This window comes from Lipotes vexillifer, unplaced genomic scaffold (genome assembly GCF_000442215.2).
Source record: "Lipotes vexillifer unplaced genomic scaffold, Lipotes_vexillifer_v1.1 scaffold360, whole genome shotgun sequence".
NCBI lineage: Eukaryota > Metazoa > Chordata > Mammalia > Artiodactyla > Lipotidae > Lipotes > Lipotes vexillifer.
In genome coordinates, this window is record NW_006787175.1 from 430,146 (window position 1) to 445,346 (window position 15,201).

A 15,201-nucleotide genomic window follows, 5' to 3' on the forward strand; every position below is an offset into this window, starting at 1 on the left:
CTGTATGCTAACACATATATATGGAATCTAAAAAAAAAAAAAATGTTCTGAAGAACCTAAGGGCAGGACAGGAGTAAAGATGCAGACGTAGAGAATGGACTTAAGGATAAGGACATGGCGAGGGGAAAGGGTGAGCTGGGACAAAGTGAGAGAGTGGCTTGGACATGTATACACTACCAAATGTAAAATAGATAGCTAGTGGGAAGCAGCCACATAGCACAGGAAGATCAGCTCCATGCTTTGTGACCACCTAAAGGGTGGGATAGGGAGGGTGGAAGGGAGACACAAGAGGGAGGAGATATGGGGATATATGTGTATATATATATATATATATATATATATATATATATATATATAGTTGATTCACTTTGTTATAAAGCAGAAACACACCATTGTAAAGTAATTATACTCCATTAAAGATATTTAAAAAAATAAGAATTGAAAATATACTCAAATATAGTGGTGGTAAAGGCAGTGAGTTCTATAGTCTGGGACTTAGGTACTATCATTACACTTGCTACAGTATATTTTTGAGGTTTCTCTGCAATGAGTAGGCTGATAGCATACATTTGCAACTTCATGCCATCATCCTGCTACCCAGCTTCATGTTTAGGCAGAAGTGTTCAGCAAGAGGAAAATCAACATTTCAGTTAATTTATTTCTATATTAACCAGTAAGTTTACAGAGATAGCCAAAGGCAATAGTGGTTAAAGAAAGCTTATATTCAGATGAGGTGCCATTCAAGATTCTTTTGTTTCTGCTTCATGGGTTGACCACTTACCCTTAGATAAGGAGAACATCTACTATTAGGGTGCACATGGTTCTGGAAAAGCAACAAAAGAGTGAAGACACAGATAAAAGTCCCCATTATCATGGCGCTTACATTATAGTGAAGAGAAGTGAGTCACAAACAAGTGGGGAAATGTCAGTAGTGACAATACTGTGTTGAAACTAAAACAAGATGAATTATAGGGAGATAAAGGGGCTCTGTAGATAGTGTTATCAGAAAAGGACTCTGAGAAATTCATATTTACGTTGATATTTTAAAGACAGAATGGAGCCAGACCACATAAAAGTCTGAGACAATAGCATTCTAAGCAGAGGAATTGCCTAGTGACAAGGTCATCAAGAGGAGGCATTCATGGACTGGGTACAGAACAAATTTAAGTGTGCCTGGAGCAGACTGAGTGGTCAAGGTTGATGTGAGTGCTTGCCCTCTTTTTTGGAGATGGACACCCATAAATGAGCAGGGTAACTTGGGAACATTGATTTGCCTTGCTCTCCCATTAGCTGATTAGGGGTTGGTGCACAATATGCTTGTCTATGGATTGCACACAGGATCCCTTAAGAAGTCCATCTGTGGAAATGAGTGGGCTGAGGATATATGAATCAGGTTTATGCAGCTGGCCAGGGCTACTGGGGCCAGCTGGCCTTAGGATTACATTTGTCACTTCTTCCATGACTTCGATAAGATGGGTGTAACCTCGCTTGTCTCTAATGTGATGCGTACTTCCTAGTTGTTTGTGTACATTGTAAAAAGGATATACCTAAAGGAATTCCCTGGTGGTCCAGTGGTTAGGACTCTGCACTCTCACTGCTTAGGGCCCGGGTTTGATCCCTGGTGGGGGAACTAAGATCCCACATGCTGCGTGGCCAAAAAAAAAAAAAAAGAGAGAGAGAGAGAGAGAGAGAGAGACATCGACGGGTATGCCTGAGAAAATTTTTTAAAAATAATAAAACACCTAAAAATTGACCCCCAAAAGTGGATATACCTAAGGGAAGTTTTTCTTGAAGTCTTTGAGAGGAGGCATTATTCAAAAATTAACAGTAGTTTCAGAGAAAGTTACTTCAGTTTGAGGAAAGTGCTAGCTGTGTTCAAATAATTCTAGAAAAATAGATGAGCCATCTCCTTTTAAGGCTGTCTGAGTTTCATCTATGTGGCTTAGGTACCAAAATGAGTTCAGGTCTGTGTTGTAGAATTCCCTGAAGAGTTTATATGTTATTCATGGAGAGGCAGACAGTGCTAGTGACTTCCTCATCCAGGGAAGCATGTAGGGAGCATGGTACTGATCAAAATGAATTCCTATGCTCTTGGCAGCCAGGAGCCACCAGAGACTTAGATGCCCTTCCTAGGGGCATGCTGTGTGCTGATGCCTAGAAAGATAAAGCTAGTCGGAGTTCCAGCCCATCATCACTGGTCATTCTGAACCCTGGGTTAACACCTCTGGGGCCCCACAGCCATGTTAAAGTCTACACTTTGGTTATGATTCCTGATCTCTGGAGGGTGGGGGAAAGAAATTTTTAGGGAACCCAGAGTCTGCAGGAATGAAAGGGAAGCAGGTTGCACTGAGGGAGAGAATCACATAATAAAGTCACTAATTCCTGATTTTTTCAGGAGACAATGAGATGAAATGCACTGTCTGAAATCAAGGTCTTGTGAAAGCACACGAAAGGCTTCCTACCAATTCATACAAGTTTTGATTGTTTTTAATGTTTCAGTTCTAACATGCAAAGCTCTTTCTGTACTTAAATGAAGAACAATCTCAACAGACAATCAATGAGTTTTCTTGGACATATCAGAGAATTGAGGCTGCAAAGCAATACAAGCACCCAGAAATGTAGAAAGAAGGAAACTCCAGTGAGTTGCAAGATGTGAAATTCTGGGGCAGAAGCTCTGGAAGCCAGAGGCTGGAGGAAAGCCTTCACAGAGAGCAGTGCTGAAACCTCATCCCACCTGGGGGAAGGACGTCTACCCACTCCAGCCTCACTCCAGTCTTCCTGTGTCATCTAAGGAATAAGAAAACTGAAGCCAACAGGTGAGAGAGCTCCAGGGAAATAGGCTGGGGGCATCACAGTCAAGAAAGATGGTAGGAGGTGGGAAAAACTCTAGCGAGGGACAGAGACATCTGGAAAGACCCCCACAACAGAAGCACACTGTACCCCTGAAAGACTGAGACTTAATCAGAAGCTTAAAGAACACTCCTGCCCCATGCTCCACCTCCTCACTAACAAGCCTCCAACAAGAGCAATGGATTAGTGCAAGAGTTGCAAGTTGTAGAATCTCTCTGAAGATCAGTACAAAGGGCCCTGAAATTTAGCACCCATTCATGACAAATACTCCTGAAAAACTAGAAAGAGAAGTGATCTTCCTTAACTTAACAAAATGTTTATATGCAAAATGTGCTGCTAACATCATACTTAATGGTTAGAGACTCAACGCTTTGCCTCTAAGATCAGGACAACACGGCAGTGGTGACAGTATAGACACACAGATCAATGAAACAAAAGAGAAAACCCAGAATAGACTGTCACAAATATAGTCAACTACTTTTTGACAAAGATGCAAAGGCAAGTCAATGAAGAAAGAATATTCTTTTCAAAAAATGATGGTGGAAATATTGTAAGTCCATATGCAAAAAGTAAATTTTGATGCTGATCCCACATCTTACACAAAAAGTAACTCAAAATGTATCATAGAACTAAATATAAAATGTTAAACAATATAACTTTTAGAATAAAACAGAGAAGAAAGCTTGCATGCCTTTGGATTTGTTGATGGGATCTTAGATACAACAAAAAAGTATAATCCACAATATTAAAAATTGATGAAATGGACTTTATTAAAGATAAAATATTTTTCTCTGCCAAAGTCACTGTTGAAGGAAAGAAAAGACAAGTCCCAGCCTTGGATAATATATTTGTACATCGCATATCTAATAAAGAAATTGTATTCAGAACATACAAGGAACTCTCAAAAGACAATAAAGAGAAAATGAATAGTCCAATGAATAAATTGGCAAAAGAACATCTCACAAAAAATTTTCAACACACTCGTAGATAGTCAGCAGCACTTTTTTTCTTCATTGTACCCTTTACTATCTATAGAGTTTCTAAATAGGAGTGTCCAGAAGCTATCCTAGAAGAGGGCAATGAGGTCTAGACAACTTTCTAGCTGACTCCCCAGAGTGAGGTTACATGTTTTTAACACATGCACATGACTATTCTTCATCCTAAAGTGAATACTTTCCCACCTCAGGAAGATCTCATTTAATTCCAGTTTTGTAGCATCCTGTAACACAGCATCTTAGGCTGTGAACAAGTTTATTTTTAGAACGTCTTTGAGGATTATTTTCCATTTTCAGTAAACAACAGCAAACGTGTTTTATACCGCAGAGTGTTCTGTGAGATCTGGGTCTGTCCAAGTACAGAGTTCCTTCAAACTGTGATCCATGGTCTGCGAAATAGATCCCATTAGGGCCATCTGGTGGCCACTGGGTAAACCAGCAGCTTTTTGTATTTTCTGTTTCTCTGGAGAACTTTAGCTTCACTAAAGCTCTACTAAGAAGTCTAAAAATTCTAAAATGAGGGCTTGCTACAGACTATCTGTAAGCTTCCTGAACATTTAGCAGAATTCAGTAGCTATATGCTTTGTTAATGTATTTATCGCTCTATATATTTTACATATAATTATTATATAAATGGGGCTTCCCTGGTGGCGCAGTGGCTGGGAGTCCGCGTGCCGATGCAGGGGACACGAGTTCGTGCCCCGGTCCGGGAAGATTCCACATACCGCGGAGTGGCTGGGCCCATAAGCCATGGCCGCTGAGCCTGCGCGTCTGGAGCCTGTGCTCCGCAACGGGAGAAGCCACAGCAGTGAGAGGCCCGCGTACCGCAAAAAAAAAAAAAAAAAAAAAAAAAATTACGTAAATGTATAATCCATATGATTTCTCTGGACTCGGTTCATTAAATGACTCCATTCAATATATCCATTCTCCCCTTCCTACTATGTTTGCCTTACATTAAGTCCCTAACATCTCTTGCCTGGAACATTTCTCCTATGCAGTGTCTCTGCTTTCCCTCTTGAGCCATTTTCCAGAGTAGCCCAAATTAACTTTTAGAAACATATGTATCATAATAGGGTCATTTTTTTTCCTGCTTAAAATCTTCCAGTGTTGTTCCATCACAATTGTCGTGGACTGTAGGCTTTTCACAATCACCCACAGAGTCCTGCATGATCTGGTCTCCACCTACCCCGTCAGCCTCATCCCCTACCTATCTCTTCTTCATTCACTAGAAACAAGATGGACTAGTTTCTTTCTGTTTCTTAAACACAGCCTCCCAGACTTTGGTTTTTGTGTGTTGTTCCCTCTACCTAGAATGACTGGTTCCCAGGTATTTAAATGGATTGCTTTTCTCTATAACCATGGGGTGGTTTCAGATCAAATACCAGGTCCTCAGAGATGTATCCCCTCTCTAATTACTTCTGGGTTACTCAGATAAATTAACACTAAGCCGCAACGACAAAGAAACCCCCAAATCTCAGACGTTTGGTTATATTATATCATGTCATGTTACATTATGGTATGTTAGGTGAGATGTCATGTCTTGTCATGTTATATGATATCACATTATTCTTGATTATGCAAATGCCAGTATGGGTTAAAGACAGTGGAGATTGAGAAGCTCTGCTCCATGTAACTATTCAGGGACTGAGGCACCTGCTCACTTACAACTCTGCTTGGCACCTGGTTATTAGAATCTATGCCATTCATCTGTCAGAGGAAGTAAGAGAGTGTGGAGGATTCTGTCAGAGGGTTTTATGGACCACATATGGTAGTGGAGTGCTTTATTTCTGCCTACATCCCATCAGTTGGAATTCAACCACACGGTGTCAACTAACTATGACTGTGGACTGGAATGTAGGCCAGCTGTGAGTCCCGGAGAAAATAAGATTGGATGAAGATATAGCACTTTCTCTGCCAAGGTGGCCATTTTGTTCATTGAATATTCACTTCACTGTCTCCTTACATGTTGAGCAAACTCCTTTCCTAAGGGAGACAACCCAAAATTCATCTACGTATTGAAGCCAGTTCAAAGTTCAGGATTTCTGAATGATACTGAAGTCCTGATGTGGTTTTTCATGGTCAAGGACTTGGATATGTTATTTTCTCTCAACATCAAATAGTCAATCAGAGAAAGGGAAAGCCTGACCATAATGAAAATCCTCATTTGGAAAAGCAAAGGAGACGCACAATTACCAGGGACCCGCAGGAATTATGGGATCCAACTGACACCGGTGATACCTGTGATGCAAGTGAGAAGTAATATTCTAGAAGGACATAGTTGTGGGATGAAATCCTAGTTCCTACCTTTTTGGGTAAAGGGGGTAAAAATGGAAGATCTGAAATAATCACTACTTTTCTTTACATTTAAATGCTGAGCAGAGAAAGGAGTTGTGGCTTGATTCCATGTTGAATTCTTTGTCTGAGTGTTTCACATGTATTTCATACCCCACTCTCCCATTTGTACCTGGAAGGTCAGACCACTTGTAGGCATGAGGCACTTACTTTGAAGGAGCAACCAAAACTCTGACTTCAAAGAATGAAACTCAAAGACTGAAAAGAATGTAAAAAGACATATGCAACTGCATGTCTAATTTTTCAGTTCTTGATAGTTCAAAGAGGACTTAAGGGATAGAAAATGTGGATGGAAGATAGATAGAAATGGGTAATATGTGATCTTGAGCAGTGAGGTGAGGGTTGAAGTTGATGGTTCAGTAAAAAGGAATGTTCATTTAGAACAGGAATCCTTTTATAGCAGCGGTCCCCAACCTTTTTGGCACCAGGGACTGGTTTCATGGAAGACAATTTTTCCACAGACCGGGGTGGGGCAGGGAGGGAATGGTTTCTGGATGATTCAAGTGAATTACATTTATTGTGCACTTTATTTCTATTATTATTACATTGTAATATATAATGAAATAATTATACAACTCATGATAATGCAGAATCAGTGGGAGCCCTGAGCTTGTTTTCACTTGCCACTCACTGATAGGGTTTTGATATGAGTCTGCAAGCAATTGATTTATTATGGTCTCTGTGCAGTCAAACTTCTCTGCTAATTATAATCTGTATTTGCAGCCGCTCCCCAGCGCTAGCATCACTGCCTCAGCTCCACCTGCGATCTTCAGACACTAGATTCTCATAGGGAGCGCACAACATAGATCCCTTGCATGCACAGTTCACAGTAGGGTTTGCGCTCCTATGAGAATCTAATGCCGCCACTGATCTGACAGGAGGTGGAGCTCAGGCAGCAATGTGAGTGATGGGGAGCGTCTGTAAATACAGATGGAGCTTCACTTGCTCACCCGCCGCTCACCTCCTGCTCTGTGACCTGGTTCCTAACAGGCCACAGATCAGTACTAGTCCATGGCCCAGGGGTTGGGGACCCCTGTTTTATAGCATGGGTCCCAACTCAATGCTTAATCTTTCCCGTTTCTCCTGGGACCCTCTCTAGGGAGAGATCAGCCCTTTAGCCATTGAGTATCTAGTCTGAGATAATGCTTCTAGATAATTTGTTGTTCGTGTCCAAAGATTCTAGAAACTTGTAATTCTAGGAGAGAGGGTAGGTTGTTTGGACATACTGGGGAATGCAGAGCAATAAGAAAGCCTAAACACCCAATCATAATCAGCTCAGAAAAATCCACATAGAAATTATCCTCTGATTTAGAAAAGGACCCTTGCTCTGTAGGATACCCCATAGTTGTTGGTGATCTATGATGATTGTTTGTCTTCCTTACCAGGCTGCAAGCTCTACGATGGCAAGAGTGGTGTCTCCTTTTCTCACTATCAATTTCTCAGCTCTTCTCACAGTGCCTGACTTACAGTAAATTTTCAGTAAATATGAGTTGAATAAATGAATAAATTTCCTGTAGCCATCGTTGTTAAACTGAATGAGAGTCAGGCAGTGAAGCCTGTATGTTCTCTGTGTATGTACACATTGCAGCTCAGAGTCAAATGCCTATGGCACATATTTGAGCTCCTTGTACCTTGTTTAGAAAGAATTGGCTGTGTTGAATGTTGTCTGCTTAGGATCTTTAGGGTTGACCATATGGGAGCCACTGTGTCTAACAACAAACTCAATTTCATTATCTAGAAGAAATCCCTGGGTTGGAGGATGGTTGTTTGTTCTTGGAAAGAAAAACCTAAGACATGTATCACAACTGAGCTCTGGGGGAACAAACTATATAGCCTAGACTTATGTGCTGTGACCACCTTTTTGTATTGGTAGCAATTATTAGATGGGAGATGGTTTCTGAGTAGAGAGACCACCTAAGACATGTATAGTTTAGGGTATAAATTGAACAAAAGAGACACAAACCATGTTTTCTGGAGCTCCCAGACTAGTGGAGGACTATAAGTTCAATGATAGCAAAAGTACAGTGGATTATGTATCACAAGTCAGGAATGTTTAACAAATTTAAGGAGATTAGGGAAGGCCATCAGCAGAAGTGTCACAAAAACTGAAACTTGAAGGCTGAGTAAATGGTAAAACACTCAGGGATCAGATGTTCCAGACAGAGAGAAAGCATGAATGAAAGCCTGGGAAAGGGATCATGGTGCATCTGAGAGACAGAAGGGGAGGGAGAAGATGATGTATTCTGGAGAAGGTATTCTGCATTCAAAGAACTGACAGCAGATCACTGTTGCTAAAATTTCAAGTGTATGTGTGTGTATGTGAAGGAGCTGGGAATGGAGAATGTTGAATCTGGAAACATAAGAAGAAGGAATACAATGAAAGATCTTGTACATTATAATAATAGGTTTGGCCTTTAATAGTAATAGGAGACCTCTGAAGGCACTTAATCAGGAGAATGGTGTAATCAGATTTACTTTTTGAGAGAGATGAAATGAGTCTTACCATACTCCCTGGTTCCCCCACCTCCTAGAGCTCCTTTTATCTGGCTGAAAATCCTGGGGCTTAAAGATAACTGATTTGGGCAAGTCATGAATCACTGTCAACATTGTAGGGAGGCTTTAAAAGTAACCAAGGGCTCAGAAGGTGTGAAAGCACCTTTTGCATAATGAGGCCATTACACTAAGCCAGGTTGGCTTTGATGCTTTTGTGTAGACTCAGATTCTCATGGAGAAAACCAGCTCTGCCTCAGAAAAGAGACCCTTTTCTCTAACACCCCTGGAATGAGAGTACAACTTCCTCTTCCCCTATGGAGCCATTAGGCAGTGGTAAAAAAAAACCAAACCAAAAAAAAAAAAAAAAAAAAAACTTAACCATTCTCCTCTCCACCAACTACTGGCTCAATATAAACTGAGCTGAAGCAAAAGTGACTAAGAGGCAGTGGGCATCTGAAGTGGCGTGAAAAGTATCTTGGTGGCCAGGATACCATTATGTGACAAGGAGAGGAAGTGGCAGAGGAGAAGAGGGCAGACCCCTGGATGGGGCAGAGTTTCAAGGGAGATGACTGTGGCAAAGGACACAGAGAAAACAGGAGTTAAGATATGATAGAACCTTCTTCACATGAGACCTCCTTTCAGGTCTGGGACGTGAGACATTGCCCAGGAGATTGCTAAGTGAAGGCACAAAGAGATTCAAAAGTCTCTGTCTCAGACTAAAAATTCCAGATCAGCTTAAGGTATTGGCAGAACTCTGCAGGAAAGAAAAGTTTGAACATTCTTTGTGAATTAGCAGCTATTTGGTTTGAAGAAGGAAGGTGAAAAACCACCTGTGTCCCTAATTGGGAGGACAGATCCCTGTCCGAGGCTGTCACGTGGTACTAGGTTGTACCCAACTATGCCCTTTTAGACAGTAAGAAGTATCAACTGGTTAATTTCCCAACTGGAAAATTGTAAGGCTACCCTCAGCCCCTCTATCCCCAGAGCCAAATTTGTGACATACACTGAGGGGAAGAACAGAGGGTCTTTCCTCTAAGGTTAGAAAAATCATCCTGACTAGGGTGAAGAGAATGGATTGAGTGGGAATAATTAAGGAGACAGGGGAACCAGATGGAAGCTAGTCCAATAATCCGGTAAAGAGTAAAAGCTTGCTAAGGTAAGATAGTGGCAGTGAGATGGAGAGAAGCAATAGATTTGGAGATTAAGTGGAGCCATCCCTTGCCAACTATCTTGCACTCAAAGACAAGAGAGATATGGAAAGCTATCAAAGTTAAATACAGCTCTAAGTTTTCTGGCTTGAGCGACTCGATGTATACAGGTGTGCTTATTTGGGTAAAGGAACACAGAAAGGTAGCTACTGACGTGGGTATTCAGTTTCTGATATTTGTATCATATATCTAGGAAATAATGTCACATAGGCAGATGCATTCATTTGTTGGTTGGTTTGTTTATTGCTTTATTCTGGAAAGCACTTGGGGTGATCTAGAAGGCATTCATATATTCAATTGTGGGTTTAGTTCCATATGTGCTTGGAGCTAAAAATAAGGGAGTCAGCATAGAGACAGTGGTTGAAACCCTGGATGGAATTTAGATGGTGACTGATTATACAAAATGAGTAGAGAGTCAGGGATGAGAAGTTCAGAAAGCAGATATGGAATATGCAAGCAGTGGAAGAAGTGTCCACAACAGAAAAATAAGAAAAATAATGATCCAAAAGATTGACAGAGGCACTAGGAAAATGTGATGTTAAATGAACCAAGAGAGGAGAGAAATCAGGCACTGCTCACAGATTTAGATGGTGCTAGAAAATCATTCATTGGGTTTAGCAGTAATAAGGTAATAGGAAGGGAAACTCTGATAACAATGGTTTAAGAATAAGAAAAAATGAATAAGTAGAAGGAGTGAGGTTCTAGAAATGAATTCTAAATGGAAGTAATGGTAGAAGAAAATATCTGGAAGTAGATGGAGGGCAAGGGGAAGTAAATCTGTGTGTGTGTGTGTGTGTGTGTGTGTGTGCACATAAATAAATAAATGTAAAAGGTCATATAACAGAATCTTGTCTTGACACTCCTCAGTGACATCATAGCATTAGTAATTTCATTTAAAATCTCTTATTTGCAGCATTGTCATAAATAAAATTAATATGATAATAGTTAGCTTACTATGTTGATCTTAATAGTTTTAGCCTAGATTTTTCAAATCATGCAGCCTCCTGGATTCTTCCAGACCTGTTAAAATTAGGGATTACCTGCCATTTCTGGGTCAGACTTTGAAAAGATTCTTTTAAATCACTGAACAAAATTTTCAGGAAAACAAGGGTTAGACTCCACACAAAAGTACTTTATTCTCCTTGATTCTCTTCAAAGTGAAGCACCAAGCAACTCATTCATTGAACTCTTTATTCAATAAAAATTTATTAATTTTCAACTGTGTTCTGGGACCCCTGAAGTCCATGAACCCTTTCTTCTAACGAGCTTGTTGATTATTTAGTTATAAATAATCCTGTATAAATTTCCTGAAAGTTATTTATTGAGCTATGGGATCCCTTTCAGTTCTTTTATTTGTTCTGTCTCTATATTATACATATATTTATATTTAAGACTTAGTCTGTCTCTTGCAAAGGCTTCATTTCACTAGGAGACACCCATTATGAGGATTATCCTTATTCTTCATTTTTATGGGCTTGTTTTGCACCTCAATTACCTTACACCCTGTTTTGTTTTGGTCTCATTCTATAGTAATGCTATCATCTAGGAATGACTGGGGTGCTCACCTGGGCCCATCCTGCTTATAGCAGCCCTCACAGACATCTCCCCTTGCTGAGCCAATGTGGCTGGACCAGCGCCTGTAGTTCTTATGATTGCAAGGTGTATCTCAGCAACAACTATCAGAGGACTTGGAAAAATCAAGATTTATTACTCACAGATCCTGGAGGTTACACAGCACAGCTGTGGCCACCCAGCAAGGCCACAGAGAGAGAGAGAGAGAGAGAGCAGCCTGGGACTCTGCATTTATTGTGGTCAAGGGTGGGGTACCTAGGGTTTTGTGGGTTCCCTATTGGTGAATGCAAAACATAAGAGCAGGAACTGAAGCATGGGGAGGGAAAAACAGGGTCATCAAGCAGTCAGTTATGTAGGTCAACCAGAGCTTTCCAAAAAGGGGAACTTCATGAGTGGGGTGGCCTGGCTCTTTATCTGGTTGTGTAGCTGGCAATAAATTTATTCAAGATGAATGTCTTTGAAATGGATGCCTTGACAATCAAAATCTTAATGTCAGGCACTTATATTACAATCCAAAAATTTAATTGTCAGGCAGATACACCACAATCCACCCTGTGATGCCCAGGCATCAGAGTAAATGGTGAGGACATTACCAGCCCAGGTAGCAGATATGTTAACAGTTGAGGGCAGGGCACATTATAACTAAGAGAGTACACATCTAATTAGGGTTATAGTAACAAATCTCAAAATAATTACACAGGTGATGGTCTGAAATCTAGTTCATAGCCATTGTCCCAAACTTGAAGGGTGCAGCCATCAAAATATATCAGTGATCTTAGTGCCCTGGGAATCTGTTCAAAGCTTTGGGTAATACTGTGGAATATTTTAATAGCTGGGACCATCTGGTATAAGAAGATTTGAACCTGTCCCGAGTCGTTGAGGTATAGGCAGTAAGTGGTCCTGGGGAGGGCACCAGCCCCTCCTTCCTTGGCCAGGGGATTGTCTAAGACTATTTGGACAAGAAATTGTCTAAAACCCTTGCACAAGGCACAGGGTTTCATCAAGTCATTGTACATGTTAGGATAAGATGGCTGATAATTGCTGATTGACCTCAATGACCTGATTGCGGTGGCAGGGGCCCTTGCATCAGTGCCAATCCGATCAACCTTAGTAGGACAGCAATGTCCAGGACTAAGGGAATGAAAATGGCTCTTTTGGGTTGGTGGTAGTCAGCCAGAGTAGGTTACACAGAGGTTTGTGACCGACCAATAAACCTCCAGTGGCAGGCCAAGGAGACAATGGTGCATTGTAGTGTGTGGCCTGGGGAGAAGGATCAGAGGGCTGGAGGAGAGAATGGTGCACGAGGTGAGAGCTTGCAAAGTGGGCCCACAATGCAATCTGAAGGCAGAAGTTCCCAGCGTAAAGAGTTCATTGAAGCCTCCAGTCTGAAACTTGGGAAATCACACCATTCATTGGTTATCCCGGCTACGTGAGTCCTGGTGGAGCGGTTAAACACCTGTGGTCCAAGAGCTGCTTGTGCCTAGGCACAGAACCTCCAAAGTGGCCTGCAAGGCTGCTCCCACATGGCTCTGTGAGGAGCAGTTGGGGTGGGAAATGGGGGGGAAAGTCATCTAATGGAAGGGAAGCCAGGGCAAAGATGCTGTTAGTTAGAGTTGGCTGAAGTGGAAAGATCAGCAGAGTAAGCACTTAAGGTGGACTGCAGGCAACTGGGGGCCTGGTGACAGACTTGTAATTTCTGATTCCCACTGAGTGGGTAGCCTTCTTCGTTCATGGGGTAAAAATATGGGTGGTATTTGTGAAGCACCTGACACGTGGTCTGGGGAAAGCATGGGGGAAATGTGGTGGAAGGTATCCTAATAGCGTCAGGGGTAACCATGATGGGGGCTCGCGGTGGCCAGCAGGGGTTGGGAATTCCCAAGTAAGCACACAACACACAGACACAGAAGGTCAAGGTGACCAGGTCCAAATGGGCAGTGTTTGCAGGCCGGGGAGCTATCTGGTTCAGAATGCACAATTTGGCTTGACTCGGTGGGGAAATAGGATACAGTGCTGCCCTGTGGTCAGCAGGGGAAATACTCATAGTCTGACAGGACTCTTGGTACAGAGTAGGGTCAGCAGGCAAACAATGGGAAAATTCAGCAAAATAATATTTCACTGAATCCCACAATTCCATCAGGGCAGTACATTTAGTCCCTTGTTCCCAGAAAGTCTTAGTCCCCACTGTGGGGATTCACTGAGTTCACTATAAACTGGGCAAGGAGTGAGGTCTGTGGCATGGTGCTGTGTCCCTGAGGAGTCATCTCTGCTAGAGGAGGTGTAGGCTCCTCCAACGGTGAACTCGGGCTGGGTGAGGTGCTCTGGAGTGGTGGCTGGCAAGGGTGTGGGTGACCCTCCCATGGGCTATGCATTTGGGGTCACGGTCATGGGCTGGGAGCAGTGTAGCCTGATATACCTTGGAGGCTTCTCTGAGGACTGAGCTAACATATCTGGGCCGGCTGCGAGTGCAACACATTCTTAAGAGAATCCCTGGGGACATCAAGGGCACAATTAGAACAGGAATGCGTGCTACCCTTTTATTCCCTGACGAGCTCATCCACAGTACGCAAAGATTGTGGACACATTTATATCCCTGCTAAGGAGGATTTTATGGATGCTATTTAGGCATTCCTTGGACTGGCCTGTGAGGACATTGGCAAATCATGGGACCACAGTTCCCATAACCAGGTGGGTTTTATGTATGGGCACTTAAAGGTCCAGCTAGCTTGAAGCAGTATTTGATGTACAGAAATCAGGAGCAAGGGCAAGTGTCATTTAGACATCATTTCCAGAAGGCCAATCTCTGCAAAGGACTCAATCCCTTCACTGCCCAGACTTGGTGGCATGCTGGCCTGAGCCCTTCCAATGGGGCTCTCCAACATTCCCTGCTATTACATCCTATAACCAGATGGGTTTTACGTATGATCATCATTGGTCTGGTTAGCTTGTAACAATATTTGATGTACAGAAATAGGGAGAAGAGCATCATTTAGACATCACTTCCAGAGGGTCCATTGTCTGTAAAGGAATTCAATCTCTTTGCCAGGAGACCTGGTGGCCTGCTGGCCTCAGCCCTTCCAATAGGACTCTCCAACACTCTCCACTTTTCCACCCTGTGGTGCAATTGCAGGCTGGAGCAGGACTGGTCCAGCATTGTATCTGTGTGATAGTTAGCCCTGAGGGGTCTACCAGTAGCTGTGTCACCCAGGCAATACAAAGCAATAAGAACAGCCATAGTCATACAGAGCATTGGCATTTCATGAGCAATTGTCAGGTTGCTTCTGGCTGAACTATTTATGTATTGATTAACGGCTCAGTGTAATTGCTCTTCGTGAGAAAGTCATGGGTTACCTCCTCAGGCTGTGACTTGTAGCTTTCATCTCCAAATATGGCTTGCACCTACCGAGCAGAGTTTCTTTCCCTCTTTCAGACACCCAAACTTGTGCCCCTGGTTGGTCCTGTAGCAATGATTTCCATTCCCTTAAATTACTAGGGAATTAAGTTTAAATTAGCCAGCCTTTGTATCTTCTATATTTGGGAAGAGCAGCCAGTACGGAGAGGCTCTTTTCAAAGGGTCCTCACCATTGTCAGGTTTTCCAAAGAAACAATTTTGCACCAACTTGGTGGGCTTTGGGACAGGATGCCATTCAGTGAGGAGGGGGGTCAATTGGATGATCTGCCCTTGATCAGTTCACCAGAGTGAAGCAGATGGCGAGATGACTGCAAAATTATTG